The sequence below is a fragment of the Vidua macroura genome, chromosome 4, assembly GCF_024509145.1.
Source record: "Vidua macroura isolate BioBank_ID:100142 chromosome 4, ASM2450914v1, whole genome shotgun sequence".
NCBI lineage: Eukaryota > Metazoa > Chordata > Aves > Passeriformes > Viduidae > Vidua > Vidua macroura.
Genome location: NC_071574.1, coordinates 18,869,390 through 18,888,256, shown reverse-complemented (window position 1 = coordinate 18,888,256; position 18,867 = coordinate 18,869,390). Strand labels below are relative to the sequence as shown.

The window sequence follows — 18,867 nt, the reverse complement described above, 5'->3', positions numbered from 1 at the left end:
AAAAAAAAGAAACACACTTTGAGATGCCTTGAAAACAAAGCCCTAAAGTATTAGTAAACAATGCCACTTGACAACAAGCAATTGTATTTCCCATCTTTACAGCCTCTTTGATCCAAAGATCTTAAACAGCTTGATGAATGTGAATCTGTTAATCCCCAAATATCCATATGAAGTAACTACACATTGTCTTTCTCAACTCAGCCGCAGAAGGGTTTTGCAGCTTCCAGATGATCTCATGGGAAATCCACGGTGATGCTAGGAACAAAATACTTGTTTCCCAGCCTAGCACACCAGTCACAAGCTGAAATAAAAGCCAACTCCATTTCTCCTTTATTCCAGAAGAATGAAAGGAACCATAAAGGTTTCCAGATATAGGGATGATGTGCCCATACCATAAAGGTTTCCAGATTATGTGCCCTCCCAGCTACATTTGTACACTTCCAACCAGAAAACTCAACATACAATCCAAGCCTGTCTCTATGTGATGGTGAGAAGTGTAAGACTCCAGTAGATCCATGGCCCATCTGATACCAGGCATTTTTCAACAACTCCCTTTTCCTCCTGGCCCCATTATAAAAACACTAAAATACTCTCCCCCTAAACCAAAAATCCCATCCAATGTTCTGCTGGTTTGTTCCATAAAACTTCCCCATGGTACATGCACACTAAGTTTGCTTATGGAAAATAAGATTATATTGATGTTTCTCAGAATACCATTTGACTATATCAAGGCTGCCCTGTGTGTCAGGCAGCAATCCAACACATTAACTTCCATGAAACCTTCCATTATTGTCAGTTGTCTCATTTATGTATCACTGGACAGATTCTCAGATTCCGATTTCTGTAAATCTGCAGGGATTACTTCGATATCAGACCCTCCCTGGTGTGCCAGAGTTGTGGACTAATTGCAAACTCCTAAGACAGACGCATGCTTATTCTTGAATAATAGCTCACACAATTAGCACAGCTTTAGGGTTTGGATCACTTGAGATGTCCTCCTTCCCTGAGATCGGAGAAATGGTTTTGCCCTGGGCTCATATTGCACCATACATTTGTGTAACGCAATAAATTCTCACTGCCACCAGATTCTCCTGTTACAAGAGGAGGAAAATGAGGAGGACAAGCGTGAACCTCTAAGGTGCACTGCCGCATTCTTACCCTTGGCTTGATATCACTAGTCAAGTACAGGTGAGTGGAGGAAGGACAGGACAATGATAGAGACAACATTTGATAGAAGAGATAAGCCAGGCAGAAAGGCAGAGTCAGCAGAGCTCAGCAATTTTAGCCTGCCCTAAAAACAACTTCAAGAGGTATTAAGTTTGCTCACAGGGATCTGTCCACAGAAGCCTGCAGCAGGCTCTGCTCTGTCAAACACTGGACTCTATAGCAGAAGGCCAGTGCTGACCAAAAAACTTCTGATGCCAGGATTCTCGTTTTGGAAAAGAGCTGTGGCGAGTTCTCCTCTCAAGCCTGTTCTGTGCTAAACCTGAACATATTGGTGACATGGGAGGCAGAAGGTTTCTAGCAGCTTTTGGCAGAATGCTGAGGCCAAGGGCTTTCCCTCCTCCTGCCATGTGCTTAGATGACTCCTGTTAACTGCCAAAAAAATGACAAAATGAGGTTTACGGGCAATATTAGCTGTTTGGAGCTATGGTTTTGCCCAGTTCTTTGGCAATTTCGATCTTTTTCTCTGGAAGGTTAACATAGCCTATACAAAGGGCAAAGAGAGTCGGTAATACTACTTTATTTTTTACAGTTCCCACTACAGAATACAAAACATCTGAGCCACACAATTCAAAAAGTGTATTTTTGCTCTTAATTCCTATGTTTTGGGTTTTTTTTCAGTAACTATTCTATATCAAAGAAAGACATTAAACACGTGAAGGCTGAGGAAAACCCTGTTTAAAATCACAAAAAAATTAAACGTCTGAGAATTCACCCATACAAAAGTGGTTTATTTGTCAAATAGCAATACTGTACAAATGCAACTAACCTTAACTCTTGCGTTTTGCTGGAAATAAGACATTAAGAATTACTAACAGCAAGTTACAAAATCATTAAAGATATTTCTCTACCTCAAATGAGAACACATTTCTAGTATCATGAGTGTGTCTCCTGTACATGCAACTTTACAGCATTGATCTACTAAAATTGGATGCATATCAATTCCAAGGATGCCCCCTGAACACTCCAAACCAAAGCTGAACACCCCTTGCCAAAATAACAGCGCATGTTTTATTCTCTAGTAAAGGATCTCTGCACAGATGCAAACATTTCTAGATTCAGCTTTAAACTTCCTGGAATTTAACTTTTTGCCTTTCACATAATCACTTGACTGCTTGCTCTAAGAACGACAACTTTCACTTACAGACACCTCCCTGTGGTATCATGGAGTCAACATTTACATTTATTTTCTGGATAAAAAACAAAAAATTAAACACCCTGGAAAAACTAGAAGCAGCTGAATACTGTAATACAGTATGATCTCCTATCATGCTTTCTCCTAAAGCAATAGGCACATGTTTTCCATTCTGCCATTGACCACCAAATCATTCGCTCTGCATGGCTTTTTTTTCTACTTCAGTATCTACAATAAATACTCCGAAGGAAGATTAGAGCCTGGCTGTTTATCTCCTTGTAAACACGTTTTTTGTTGTTGTGTCAATATATGATAATCTTACTTAATCATTTTTACTGGTTTTCCTGTAAGGAGCAAAGATATTTTGCTTTTTGCTGTGAAACAAGATACATCGAAGCCCATCTGTGAAATACACAGCACGATTGTATTAATTCATTAATACACTTTCCTCTCCTTTGAGCAGCTCCCTATCTTTACAGTCTCCACTGAGCTCCTTATTTAATCTCCTAAATAAGTGACCTAATTGTTGGCTTGAAGTCAAGAGGAGCTGATGGCTGCTCACTACTTTGACAAACAGGTGTCTTTTTCCAGGATCCTATGTGCAGACAGCCATCTAAGTACAGAACTTTAAAAGAGTGTTTTTCAAATTATTTAACGTTTAAATGTGTGCCAACTCGAGTTTTTTAAGTGCGGCCATTTGGTGGAAAATAATCCTCCAGAGCTTCTGCAGGGCAAAGTGAGAGCACTGAGGGTGAAAAGGCAACAGATAATGACAGGATTTTATCTGGGCGATTTAGAACTCCTTTGTCTCTGCTAATTTCAGGAGCTGGAAAATAAAGTAAGTCATCAAAATCTTGTGCTTTTTCTCCCCCTCGCTTTTGACCTCAGAACATAATTGCCTCTTGTCATGCCTGCAGGGCACGGGCTTGTAGTTATCACTGTGTGCTTAATCAAATGCCGAAATAGCCTTTAAATTATGTGTTTCCTTGGCTGCTAGAGACTTGTTGAGCTTTGTTACATTCAGAGGCATGATGGTAGTAGATGTACTTTTAAAAGAAAAATGTGGCTTGATGCTTTTAATTAGGTTTTATATGCAATTTTCCCAGCAAAATCATGTTCTGGCTCAGAATTTTTAGTGCGAAAATTCAGTGCATATTTAAGGGCTGTGAAACAAAAGCTGGAATTGTAGAGATAATTATTTTCACAAGCTCTGTATATGATTTGGTCTGCCCAGCTAAGTATCTGACTTACTGTTCCCAAGTGCAAACAGAGCATGCTGGGGGAAGAGGTTTCCTAGTAATTTGGAAGAATGCTTCTGTGTTTGTAATTTTGCAGTATTTAATACTCCCACAGTTCACCTTGGCTCTGTGGGGAAAAAAATCATAAAGTAATAATAAAAAAAGTCCCCCTCCTCTTATTCTCAAGCCTACTCAGGTGTGGGTAGGAGTGGAAATCCCTTTCAGTCAATAAGTCAATGGGCTTTGTAGGGCTCACTCCACATTCTGAAGTACTTTTCTAAACCAGGGCCCTACTTTTGCCTGTTAGGATATAAAGTCTCCTTAGTGCATTAATTGTTTACATCCAGACATTGCTCAGTATTTCTTCTCTGTCTCTCTTTTCCTTAATTCAAATTCTTCTTGGCCTCTGATCTCAAGAGCAATATTAGTAGAAAACTTACCTTTCAACAACCTTGAGTTAAAGATGGTGACAACAAACATTTCTCAAGCATCCAACATCCCCACTTCCCAGTATTTTCACAAAAAAAGTTCTGACAAGCTTAAAATAGCTTAGTTGGTCCAAAGTTCTCTGACATCTTATGATAAATATACAAATACGGAAATACCATTCTTTCACCCCCACTTTCTCTACAGATGCTGACGATAAAAAAAAAAAAAAAAAAGAAAAAAAAAGAAAAAACACAAGCAACTTTGTCTTTTCTAGAGGGACAAAGTGGAAAAGCCTTTCTTCTACTCTCTGGCTACAGTGGGGTTAAAGAAAGGTGAATCCTACAGACAAAGGCTGGTGCCAAGAGATTGCAGCAAATGCTTGTAACATCCATATCCAGCTCCCCTGGGGAAGAATTGAAGACAGCCAGTGTGGCCAAAGAGCTGAAGCCATCAGCAGTGCAAAGCTGGATAGTCCTGGTCCCCATTCCCAGCTCTCCCCTATGTGCCTCAGCTGATTGCTGTCTCATCTATCAAAATCTTATCTCCTCCATTAAGCACTCTAAAATCTGCCATGGAAAGGAAGAAGAGAATTAGTTGCATCCTCAGAAAGTGAAGCATGTGGCTTCAGCTTTGGTTTCCCGACATGAATCAAATACCCACATCCTCCTAGATCATCTTGGGATTTCTTATTTTATAGATTATATCAAAAGCAATTTGCAACTTTCCTTTGGTCACCTTCACCTTGATCCCCCTCAGCCAGCAAACAGCCAGCGATGAGCAGACTTCACAAACTGAAAGAGCATCTTTTTACATGGTGGGATGGAGTATACAAGGCTGGGCAACACCCCACCAAAGCAACCAAAGAAAAGCTAAAAAATAGAAAATCCTCATACATTTCCCTGTGCTGTTTATGTGAAGGTTGAGGTCAACTACCTTAAGGTTCCATAAAATGCTTACCCTATCTCCATTATATAACACGCAAGGGACACCTGCTAGGGATTTGCTCCCAGCTTCTACGAATGAAAATAGTAGGGATGTTCATCTGTAAGTTTATACCTGATGCTCTACCCACAATTAAAAGGATTCACAGAAGGTTGTCGCAAACATAGAGAGGATTTTATGTAGGGATTGCCAAAATTCACACACAATCAGTGAATTTTCCAAGGTGACACAACTATGAATACAAACAGGAGCACAAAAAACTCCAAAACCTAGCCAAGTCCTAAACTGAGTATCTCTGAAGGAAACGTCTGTCTCTGTGTATAAGCCTCATGGAAAGCACCTTTTATTTCCATGGCAGATCTCTTTCTGCATTTCTAGGTGTCTTAAGATCTCAAAACAGTGAGGGACAAACAACTGGCTCTTTCCACCATCCTCTGGATGCCCAAAAAGCCCAGGGACAGCAGCCAGAGGATTAAGCACCAGAGAGATACATCCTGGGGTAATTCTATTGCTCATTCTTCATACAATCAATACTCCTCTCATCTCTTTGCCACGCTCAGCTGATAAATATCCTTATTCTCTCCCCTTACATTCCCAAAGCCTTACACAAAGTATGGAGAAGCTTTCCTTATGAGTAAGAAGCATTAGATTATCTTAGAATCTCTCAGTATCTTCCTAGAGAAGAGAAAAGAAACTCACAGACAGTGGGCAAAGAGTACTGTGGAAGATCACCAGAAAAAGACAACAGTGAAGTGGATGCATTTGCACTCAGGGGCGAGTGTTAACAAGGGAAATCGGTCATTGCAAAGCCCTGGGGGAGAAGAAAATGAAGCGATAAAAGAACAAAACCACAGAATCAAGATGGTAGCTCTGAATGGAGGAGCTTGACAGGAGGAGGTGACTGAGGCACTGTGTGAAGACAGCCCAAGTCAGGGAGACCCAAACCAAGCCTGTTGGAGGACGTAGTGCACCAGAATACTGCGCTTCCCTTCTCCGCCTCCATTCCCACCTTCTGGGGCGCACGGGTTGTAATCTCATTAGTGAGTGATGGGAAACTCTGGGAACTGCAACAAACTTGCCTTTCAACAAGGCCTTATCCTCACCTATTTCCCCCTCGTGGAGATGTGAATACCTCTGAAGCTGATCTCTACACCCGAGCAAGGCGTCACCAAGGCGTCACCAAGGGTCACCACCCTTCCAAGCTGCTGAAGAGGCAGTGCCCTAGGGTAAGTGCACCTGCCAGGAGAGTGTTGTTGAAAGGAAAAGGGAGCCTGCTTCTTCCCTAAAACAAACCTTCCTGTCTCCATCCATGGCTCCACTGCTGGACATGCTTCCAGCTCTGTACTTGCTGCACTCCTTTATGAGGAAGGGAAAGTCAATAATTCACCAAGAAACTAAACCAGTGGGGGCAGAGGGAAAGGATTTCTGCTGGGCTGATAGAGTTCAATCAGCTCAGAAAAGGTTAGCTCAGGTCATAGTAAGAAAGCAAAAGATTTTTAAAAGGAAGAGAGGCTGAATTTAGAGTGCTTTTCAAAAAAACATGACAACCTACTTTCAAATCAGAGGTCAGAAGCACAGTCCCAGCCTGAGCTAAATGTCATTTTAATTAATTTAATTAAAGCAGAAGAAACAAGTTGAGAACAACAGACAAATATAATGTGGCCTCCAAGGGGATGTTGAATGCAAGTGCATTAATATTTAGGCCCTATCACAGGAAAAAAGCCATTCCTAAGTATCTTTTCCTTTGCAGTGGGTCATCTAATTTGTAATGAAAGGCACACATTAGATACTTAGACACAAACGTTCTTTAAATTTACAGGCTTCTTTCACGTGAATTACCTTTCAAGTGTAGGAAAGCTGTGCACACATAAGTATCAGAGTTTAAAGCCTTGCACTAAGCAGTGGTGCTTAATTTCTATAACCAACTCTTATAGTAAACTTGCCTTCCAGCCGAACAGTGACATTATTAAAATATCTAGCTTTTATATCCTGGTCCATAACTTTAAGACATTTGTATTCTCAATAAAAGAAGCATTAGGTTCTGAGCCACAGAGACCAGTCCTTTTTACAAATCCATACACCTCAAATATCACTGGGTCCTTAGTAAGGAAAAACATGCCACTTAGTTTGTACCCAACTCAAAGTTAGTGTCGTTACAATAGGCATTCAACGGTCTTCAACAAAAACCCTCAAATCAGAGAAGCTTTGATTTTGACATTGCTGAACAGCCTTGGTATCTCAAATTTAATACAGCACAAGTTAATGTGAAGTGAGTAGGATTTGAGTAATAACAGAATTTGCCCCATTTCAAATTACTCCAGTGTAGGTTTTAATTGTAGCCATTAGTAAGGTTAATCTTTAATCTCATATAAAAACTTTTATAAACCACCATAACAGGTAAAATCATAGAGACAGATAAATGAGCATCAAGGGTTTAGCCTAAGAACATTAAGTAAAAAAAAAAGAATCTGATAATAATTTTCATATTTCCTATTATATAATAAGTTAATTTAAAATTACAGTTTGTTTTTGTTCCCATTTAAAACACTAGCTTAAATTCATACCCTTTCTAAAATAACACAAAGCTAGAATAGCTTTCCTGTTACCAGCAGAATTATTTGAGGTTTGCCATTAGAATGGGCTTCAGTAGGATTTAGTGGTGGCCTAGCTGGATATTTCCCAAGTGCTCTTCAGCTCTTGTACCACTGTGAACTGGGAGGTGGCAGCCCTGGGCTACAGGAAGCAGGATGAAGATAACTGGAGGAGGCCAAGACACAAATGCATTCTCAAAAGTTGGAGATGAAACAGAGCCCAAATATGATTTTTATCTCACAATAGGAGAAAAAAAATGGGGGTGGGGAGAAAAAGAGAAGGGGGGAAACCCCAAACATAAAACCACACCAAAGTAACTAACTGACCCCAAAAAACAAAAAAAGTCAGGAAGAGACCTGGTGAATTCAGCAGGTTCAGCAATTCTTCTAAGGCTATTGAAAATTAGACAGGTTGGATGTATTTGGAGTTTTGCTGAAAAGCTGCAAATAATAGATTCCTAGCAAGAAATACCTTTGCAAAATTTTTAATTTTGATTTACAGCTCCCTGAAAAGGCTCTGAAGGGGAACATTAAAGCTCTTGTAGAAATATCTGCATTATTACAGAAATGATGAACAGCAGAGTGGAGATTACTTTGTGCTGTTTACAGATTTGTTTATCAGAGCAGTAAATCTATTTTTAAGTTTGTACTGCCTACAAAGGAGAACCATGTGAAATGTGGAGAATTGTCCAGAGAAAAAGGCAGGCAAAAAAGAATTTATGCCGAAGTATTAGAGCCTAACACTCAAATATCTGTAGAAAAATCTGAGCCCCCAAATATTTACCATTTAAAACAATTGTTTTATATCAAAGGCTAAAAATGACACCTTTAGCATTCATTTTACAAGAAGTTATCCAGACCTCAAAGACTAGCCATCTCAAGGAAGTAATATGGCTAAATCACAGATCATTAATAACTGATTTTTTTTGTGTGTTTTAGCCATCAGAGCTCCTTTGAGTCTCTGCCATAAATAGCAACAGGGAATTTGTTCTTTCCACTAGCCATAACTGTGAAAGTTTTATAAAGAAGTCTGAGACTACCTTAAGATCCTGACTTCTCAGAATTGCATTCCATTATATTTTTTATATATATGCACTTCTTAAACTTTTAGAAAGGCATGGTGCATTTGAAACAGGCAAAATGGCAAGCGTAGTTTTCTACATGGCAAAACAACATTTGCCCTTACTGAATTTTGAGAAACCAATGGGTGCTTCTTACTGTAGATTACCTGTGAGTAATCTACAAAGACAACCCAGTCCCCAGGTGCTGAATGAGGTTTTCCATAGCATGCCACATATGAGCTCCATCCCAGGAACACCGGCATGAGATCCAAGATCCTTTTTTGCTGATACACTAACAAGAATCACAAGTAGGCCCTGCCAAGCCATTCTTTGCAGTCTTCTGAATCATGACTTCCAAACTCTGTGACGTTTACTCCCCCTCCTCCTTTGACCTCAAAATATCAATGATTTCACCTTGAAGTTACTAGCAGCTTCAAAGAGCTTTTCAGAAGCATTTACATTCATCTGAACAGTGGCCAACTTTATTTACTTCCCCTCAATCTTAAAAATAAAGAACAGTAGGAGAATTAAATTTGGGGAATGAACTGAGGCATGCACACTTGCTCCAGGTAGAAATATACCTGAAGTAAAAGCAGATTTTCAATGAATTCACATATTTTTGCCCATAATACCCCTTTCTCCTCAGTAGAAAGTAGCAAAACATTAAAACTAATTAATTACCTCCAGAAAACGGTTCACCTTCTAGGAAACACAACTATAATCGTGAGTGATGAAGTTTCCTATTGTGCCCACCTGCTCACAGCAAGCACTGTGCTTAATTATTTTCCCACCTAATAACACCTGTGCAAATATTACTCCAGAAAGACTATATAGCTTGATATGGGTGTGTGTTGATATAATACTTACATGCATGCAATACTGCCCCCATCTCAAGGTGAGTCACATAAAAAAAAAAAATTAAAAATCTGAAATAATGCACAGCCGTAGACTCCCAGAAATGCCCTGGACTTATCAACTGCTTCCCAGAAAAGTCATGTGAACAGCTGAGAGCTTCTGGGCTTTGTAGTAGGGAGAGGATGCTACCCTGTGGTACCACCAGGACTCCCATTGCAGATCCAGGGCAGCCAGGGCACAACAGTGTGGCCAAACTCACCTTACTGCATTTTTATCTGCAGTAAAACACTCTGAATTCTGCCGTCCCACACCCCACCAGCTGTGGAGGTGTCCCAGGATAAAAGTTTCTATTAATCTTCCACTCCAGCCCTCAAAGTGGTTAACAATAGCCTAATAAACATTTTAAAAAGTAGCAATAACAAGTGTGAGTAGTCACAGAGACATTGTGCTCAGAAAAAAAAAAAACAAAAGCAAAACACCAACCTCATACTGGTTAAAAGCCAGCCCTGCTTTACAGAAGTCCTTAAAGCACTGGATATCATGATTCATTTCTTGTTCTATGGGAAACTGTAGGGTTCCTTTGCAGACACCCACGTGCATGACTGAACAAAATGAGGGTCTGTGCCCCAAAGGACACTTTAAAGAGAAGAAGAAATGTGTGCAGGTTAGGAACAGGAGCTACAGTGACACACAAAAGGATAGTCATGCAGCATGAGCAACAAACAGGTGCAGATACTACGCTTGAGGGCACAATACTCACCAATTCAATGAAAATATGGCTGAAAAAAAATTATCTAAGTTGCTTCAGGAGAAAACCACTGCAAACAACTGTGATGGATGGAAGACTCTTTTTCAGCCTTTTTTTTTTTTTATACACAATCATTAGACTTGTTTCAAATTGTCCTCCTTCAAGAGGTAGATGAAAGAAGTAAATCTTTTGCTGATCTCTCTGCCAGCAAAAACCAGGATATATTTGCCCAGTCTAATCAGAGCGAGATAGTGGGCCCAAAGGCAAAGAAATATTTTTGACAAAATAACCTGATGAAAGAGTCCATTCCTCCTTCTCCTGTAAATAAGGTGTCAGAGAGAGCAGGACTATTTTCAAGCCCCAGCACTGCTGTGACACAGAGGATGCTCAGGAAGAAGGGCACAGAAAGGGCTCTTGGAAAACCAAGCACTTGCTTAGCACTTGGTAAATCCCCTGTGCTGTTTGCCTCCTAAAGGGTTTTGAAGCATTCTTTCAAGTAGGAAAAAAGAAAAGCGCCAGAGAAAGGTTTTTCAAAAAACTTTCTGGGAGATTATTCATTAAATTTCTAATGTAATTATGTTGCAGTACATTTAAGTGCACTTTCTAAATAGAATCTGACTTCTATCTAACAAAGGATCCATTTCAAGCATTTTTTCTTCTATCTATAATATCCATTTCCTTTTTTACCTGTTTCAAGCATTGTTCTTATAGAGTTATTTATACCTCAAATTTAGAATTTTCTTCTTTTTCTAAGAATAAAATTGTTACATATTTCCATCATCTTGTGCTCCCTTTTCATATTTGAGGAAAGAATTCTGTTGCCACTGTCCCTCCAAAGGATTTTTTGGAGCACCAGGAAAAACCTTCATAAAATAAGTCAGATTTTTCTACTTACAATTCTTCTAATGTGCCCCATTATTCTGTAATAAAGCTCCTCAAACTGTGTAGTGTAAAAAAAAAAAAAAAAAAAAAAAAAAAAAAAAAAAAAAAAAAAAAACCACAACAGTTTTTCAAGGGGTAACAATCTGGGCAAAATACAAAGGGTTACTGAACAAGTTTTGTTAAGCCAATTTTTCTGATGCACTGTAATATTAGCCCTTACTGAATGTGTTGATCACAGACAAAAAAACCGCAAACAAACAGAAGCCCAACTAAAACCACAAACAAACAAAAAGTGACTCCCCAAAAAATCGACAAGAAACAAAACCAAAACCAGCATCAACAAACACACAGACGTCTATGAGCAAATAAACACAAACCAATTTTACTTGGTAAGAAAAAAAGATCACAGTCCTGACTGGTAACACAAATATTTGAGGGTTTTAGCCTGGATAGCTCCTCACAGGTTAAAATATTTAGCACAAAATTAAACAGAGAGGAATATTTAAGATTAAAAATGAAGACAGTATACTGAGAAGTCTGTTTCCACATGACAAAACCCCCAAGTCTGCAATCATGAGAAATGGCTTCTTTTGTTAAATAGTCTACCCTCTCTTACAAAAAATAAATTCAAAAAAATTGCAGCAGCGTAGTTAACAAGTACAAATTACAGTTTGGAAACACAAACATGCAGCACTAAAAGCTCAAAATACTAATGAAATAACAGTAGACCATCAAACTAAAAAAAATATGCTTGCAGAATTTTTAAAGAAGTGTCAGTATTTTTAAACTAGTAAGGTTTGTGGGTCAAAGACAACCAGCTATTAAGCACAAACTGAACTCCCTACAAATATTCAGTAACTCTCTCCAATCTGTATTTAGAAAGAGGCAAACAGAAATATTCATCATTCACAGTGATAAAGAGATGCTTTCTGTTCTAGCAGATATTTGGAAAGATATTAATAGCAAAACACCCAGTATTTTTCAATCTGAAGAATGGGAGTTTGTAAGAAACCCAAAACCCTCTTAGGAATCCCCCTGCTGTTTTTTAGCTTGATTCTGGGCACTGGCACTTTGCTACTAACAAGCATTAAAAAAAAAAAAAAAAAAAAAAAGGCATGACAACAGAAGTCCACTTTCATACAAGAAAAATGCATTAGCTGTTGCTTCTCAAAACCTAATGCAAATGTGGAACTGTCATCTCAACTGAAGCATTTCTGGAAGTTCAGCAAGACCCTCAACAGTCCAAAATCATTCAACATACTTGTCGATGATCTGGGAGAAAATAAACACAGAGCTTGCCAAATCTACAGTCAGTGCAAAAACTGATGAAATGTTAAATAATGACACAGACCTTGTCAGTTTTGCCGATTGATCTACACACTACCTGAGCAGACCATGCTTGAACACAGACAAATACAAGTCCATGTAAGAATACAAGAAGTGCTCATTATGTGAGACCACAGACTTGCAAGGAGTCACTCTGAAACAAGACTGTTTCCATAACTGATAACAATTTGAACAACTTGCAGTAGTTCAAAGGGCAAACGTGATCTCTGGAAGTATGAGGAGGTGAATAATAAGTAGAAGTGGGAATGGGAAGATGAAATTGCCCTGCATATGGTATTAATGAGACCATTTATTCTTGGAACATGTACACGTTGTGGTACCCTACACTGCAGAGGGTTTGTTCAGAAACTGAAAGGGTTTGCCAAAGAATTAAAAAAAAAAAAAAAAAAAAAATCAAGCAGAGCCTGGAAAGTCAGTTTAACAAGTGAGCCACCAAAATTATTTAGTCTGTTTAACTGGTCTAAAAAACTATTCTAGTCTGCAGGTAGCTACCAAGGGAAGATACTTCTCTTTAATCTAGTAGAAAAAGGCAAGCAAGATCCAAGATCTGGAAGCTGAAGTCTAATACATGGAGATAGAAAAAAGGTAATATTTTTAACCATGTGAGCAAGTTACCATGGAACAGCTTACTTATATAGATATGATTTGTTCCTTATCAGCTGAAGTACCTAAACAATGACTGAGTATTTTTCTGGAGCACACCGATGCCTGATTCACAAATTACTGGGTGAGATCTCTACTGTGCAAATAGTCTGGCTTGTTGATCATAGGAGTTTCTTTTTATTTTAAGGATCTATGTAGATTTGGGAGAAAGTGAACAGGAAGAGGAAAGGGGCATTTAGCTGCATGGAACTCACTGAATTTATTAACTTAGAGTAAAAAAAAAAAAAAGAAAACCCAAAAAAGACTCCACTCTAAAAAACTCAACAGCAACAAACCCCAAAACAAAAAACCCAAACAAACAACACAAAACCTCCAGTAACCTCTTACTGCAGAGCTGGTGAGCTTATCCACAAAGACAAGGTTTTTATACTGCCATTTGAGGTTGTAAATATTAAAAAAAAAAATAAAAGTTTCAGAACAGCTTCTTTGAATGCCCAGGAATAAAAAAGGGCAAGGAGGAAGAAGGGACTTGCTTAATGCAAACCAACAGATGGGATTTTCAGTCAGAGGCTTGCTTTGTTTTCATAATGAGCCATAATCTGTGAAATCTAAAACATTTTTTATTTGCTGCAGTGAGACAAAGACTGCAGTTATAGCATGTGAATTGTTCTCTCCACCCTTCATCCTTACAGAAGATAACAATGCAGATGCACTGGACCTGGAATAATCAGCCAAAGTTTAGAAGGATGGATGAAAGTGTAGGTATGGCATTATATGTTTAGTAGGTTTGTCTGTCTTGGGTGGGTTTTTTTTCTTCCCTTTAATTAGATAGCCTTCCACTATGGCTATCTAATAAATTAGTGTAATTCTGTAAAGGATATTAACTGCCTCTCAGTGTTATTAGCTAGTGTACACCCTACAATATTAAATCAACATCAGAGACATATTGGGGCCTGGTGTGATGTTACTGGGATGGGTTGAGGGGCATTATTCCCTAAATCCTACGTCCCAGTCATAGTGCCGCAGGTGCTCCCTACTTGGGCATTGTTCCATGAGTCGTCTCTGGTTGTGCAGCTCCTGGTGCCAGCTGTGGGAGCTGCAGAGAGCCAACAGCACTGCAGAGAAGCAAGGTCTGTGTTCTGCTGGCAGCTCTGTACCCCAGATCTGTCCCTCCCAGTTATGCAAAGCAGCATATATATATTCATATATACATATATATACACACACACATCATTCCTATATTACATCCGGTTATATTACACACTCTATCACAAAATGGACAAGTAAGCAATTCTGTGTTAAGGCACAAGCCAAGAAAAACTTAAGCTACCTGGAAGCCTGGAGCTGCAAATAGCGGCTGCCACGTATATTGCTTATTATATTTCTGAAGTCCAAAACTGAGGTTTCAGAAACATCAAACATCTACTTGTGGCTTCTCAGCACACTTATATCCCCATAACATTTTGCAATATAAAATACTGACTTCTATTCATACGTATTTCCCCATGTTATCAAGTCCACCTTCATATTAAAAATAAATGAATTCAAAATGTAGACAGCTACATATATAAGCACTCTGCTTCAAAGCCATACTTCATCTTTAAATAGCAGCAATCAATACATACACTATATAACCTAAACAAATTTCTATTATGAATTCCTAATGGATGCATGCTTTGGTCATTTTTATTACTAATATATTATTGATTTACAGAATACATTACCACCTTAGGCATTGGGATTTGCTGAAGTCCTTACACTGTGTTTGTAGTTTTAGTCAAAATATGAGTCAGAAGTCAATACCCCATTTACCACCAGCACAGCCCCACTACAGAGTTAGATATTTAATTATGGTCTGACTCTCACAGTGGAATCATAGGTCTTACATTGGCACATATAACTCATAGTTATTAATGTAAAATTATCCATGAGGCCTGCCTGCTTGTCTTTCAGTCTATTGCCAAAACACTTTGGGAGTCACAATTTGGACAGAATTTGCGAAAACACTGGCAGCCTAACCTTGCAGATCCCTTGCAGGGCAGAGTTTCTCTGAAATCAAAGCACCCACTTGGGCTCTTTTGTTCTGAATCAATGAACAGTTTCTCACTGTTGCCATTCACAACAGGGAGCAGTGACTGACTCCTGCAGTTGCCCAGGAGAAAGGGAACCAAACAGCTTTCTTTGATATGAATACTAATACCAGCAGACAGGGAGAAGACAGCATGCCAATCAGCCCCACACTACCTCCATGCACAGGCTGAAGATAAGATATCAGCTGCTGCTCCTTGAGGCTTCAGAAGAAGCCTGTAATAAGATGGGCACATCATAATATTGTTACAGAAATCAAATCCAACGTGTTTGTTTACTGCTACAGGCAGAAATGAGGAGGAAAAAAGGATTTTGGGTTACGGTTACTTTGGTGAAACTATGCCACATTGTTGGCTTGCAGATCTACGTCACACGCATCCAACAACACACATGTGATTTGCCAGAATATTATCACACTTTGGGCAAGTCAGGATTTCTGTCAAAAGCCAAGCACAGAAATGGCAGAGATGCAGTATATCACAAGCATCACTGTTTTTTCAGCTGCTCAATGACACAACTCTCCTGTAATCTGTAAATAAATTACTTCCAGGGAAAATCCAAAGTAACATATTGCTTTTCTGGTTTTAATATCTTTTAAGAGATGGATGAGAATCTATCCCTTGAGGAGAATAGTCTACAAGGAGGGAACCCTGCTTCTCTCGGTTTCCTCTCTGTCTTTTTTTTGTTTTCAAACTGATGTAGGTGAGGACAAAGGAATAAAATACATACAGAGTATGAGTGCTTTGCACCCTTTTTGCAGAAGAACAAACAACTGCAACAGAGACAACAGTAATCAAAAACACGCCTGAGAAAATAATAGCCACAAAAAGCAAAAGTCATATCAATTGCTTAGGCCTCTCTGCACACAGAAGTTAAGTGAGGTGAAGCGAAAAAGTTTAATTCACTGAGCTGAGTAGAACTAAACAAATGAGCCATCTAAAAAGTGGAAGATCAGCTCCTAAAAACCTGCCTACAATGCACCTTGTCACACCAACTTTAAACTGTTTTTTTCACCCACTGTCCCATTCCTCACCTAAAGGCAAGGTGCTCACCCCCTCCTCTTTCATTTATTTCTCGCACATGGATTCCAGCCAAATTTAGAAACCAGCTCAGTCTTGGTCTTTGCTCCAAAACCAAAGGGGACAGGAAAGCTTCAGCAGTGTGTTGAGAGGTCCCTGAACACAACACATCCATGAGGGGAAAACATCACATCAGTCTTCCCTGCCTTGTCATCACCCAACCATATCTCTCACTGTGATAACTTTAAAGACCAGCCACATAACTATGCAAGAGACCATCCTAGTAGACACAAAGCCTGACAGATTCAGAACACACCCAGCAAAGGCTCTTCCAGACTAGGGTAGGACTCTTGAGAGACAGGACCTTTTGCAAAAAAAGCACCACCTTTAGAGCAGTACAGGAAAAAGCTTCCAAAGGTTCTGCTGACAGACATGAGACATTTTATGAGCAGCCTTTTCTGCTTCTATCCTTATTCACCAGTGGCAACAAGAAAACACGATCAAATATAAAATTATTCTGATGCCTGTTGATGAATCTGTCACACATGGAGACAGTCCTGGAAATTATCCTTGCTTCACCTCCCCCTAGAATGGCTTGTGTCCAGGACCCCTAGGTTATAGAGCAATTCCCATTTTTGTGAATGCTTACTGCATCACCATCCCTTTCAACACATGCATGCAAAGCATGGTGAAGCTGGTAAATAATGATAATTTATTTTATTTCTATGTATCTTGTGCCAGGCAAGGACATGACAAAACATCATGCTTCTAAAATTAAACCGTATTTATTATCAGAATTAAACAAAGAGTTGCTGCTTTTTTACCGAACTTCAAAGCCACAGGCAGGAGTTTGTGGCAGTTGTTTCAATCAAATGTGCTATTTATCCAGATTCACACTGAACAAAGCAATATGTAAGGCACACCAGAGCTGGAAAGCAATATTTAAACAATATCTCCCCTTCTCATTTTTAAACACACAGCCAACACTGTCTCCATTGAAATATCTTCCAAACAAAACAAATTCCTTACAAAATTTTTTTTTTTTAATTTCTTTAAATGCAATTTAAAACAGCTATGCAAAATAAATAAACAAAGAGAACCTACAGGAAACCTTTCATTCCAGCCCAATGAAAAAGCTTAGTTGAATCCCACACGGTGGTTTAAGAGGGTTTTTGGGTTTTGTTTCCTTTCCCCAGCTTTAATTGTTTCAGGAAGGGCACCAGAGCAGAGAGGCAGGAGGCAGGAAATGAGGAGGCTGGAGGCTATCAGTAGTGGAGAGCTTGGCTCTGTTGGGTAAACCTGCCCATACTCTGTATCGTCCCACCTCTAGGAATGCACAGACCTTGGTATTGCCCTTCCCAGTGATCATGTTTGGCAGCATCTTTGTGCTCCTGCTTTATGAATGCCATCATCTGAAAACCCTTCCACCATAGGTGAGGACATTCAGATACACCACAATACTTCCTGAAGTCAGGAAGCTGAGGGACTCATCCAGGTCAGCTTGGCATACCCTGAGCCATGGCTGTTTTTGTCACAAGTTAAGCAATTGTATTTTCTCCTTGGCAACAATAACAGCTCCTTTTCTGCATCTTCCTTAATGGCCTTGGACTGGATCAACTTCTCAGTTATCTAAAAGGCTCTCTTGATGCTGGCCAGCCACATACCAAGGATGGGGCAGTTTCAAAGGATGTGATGATTTCTCCACCAGCAGTACTTTATCCTTCAGAAGCCACAGAGAAGCATGGATAGAGGGAGTAGGAGACAAGGCTGAGACAAGAGGTTTCTTTTTATTTTTATCCTTACATTGCCCTGTAGACACTCAAATCCTTTAGTTGCATGCCCACATTACATTCAAATACTGGACAGGGCCCAGACATCTGCTCTGCCCCCCTGCCCCAGGGTTGTCCTAGGATTACACCCATGCCCTGCCACAAGCGGTATTGCTGTGTGTCAGCTGCATGAACCTCCAGGCAAAAACCTCTCCACTTACATGAGCTTGGTATCACAATATGCCTGCATTTGCCTGCAAGGCACAGAATGATTGCACTGTATCTCACCAAGGCTTGGTCAGATTTACCTAGGCTTGTATTTTCCATTTATCAGTGTGGCTGGGATTACACAGCAGCTGGCCTGGCAATCCAGAGCAAACTGAACAGGCTGTTGACTCACAGCATAGCTGTAAAATACGGCAGTGAAATGTCTGGCAACCTCCTCCAGCACCACACACACAGGGAAAGTCAGTCCCTACCTCCTGCACTCTAGGTTCCTGCAGCCCAGGTCTGCTTCTGCATGAGGTTTTCAGCCCTTCACTGGGTGTTTCAGTCAACTTTCTCTCCACCCTCCCTCCTGCTAACCTACATGTACGATGTGGATTCAGTGCTAGGGAGCCTTTAATGTCCCCAGAAATTATGTGCTGGAGTGAGAATTGTCCCCTCTCTAAAGGAGTCAACGCAGCCTTCTTACAAACTTTGGCTCTGGGCAACAGGAGCAGGGCTGCGCCCTGTCCTGGGCAAGGACACTCCCAAACCCCAGGCAGCCTTGAGCAGTGTTTCCAGAAGCAGCTTCCCAGCCCTACCTTCAGTGTCACTGTTCTCCCAAAAGCTGGTAAGGAAATTTTACAGTTGTTTTCTTATCTTTATCCCCTGGGGTGGTGCGTAGCTACGCAAAAAGGGCAAAAAGCTTTGTGAATCCGAAGTTGGAGTTTC

At 39.9% G+C, this 18,867-nt stretch overlaps 1 protein-coding gene across 2 annotated transcripts in view; it reads right to left on the bottom strand.

The window, feature by feature from the left end:
• ADGRL3 (adhesion G protein-coupled receptor L3) overlaps positions 1–18,867 on the bottom strand; it is a 487,040-nt gene that overhangs the window by 253,033 nt on the left and 215,140 nt on the right. The window lies entirely within an intron of this gene.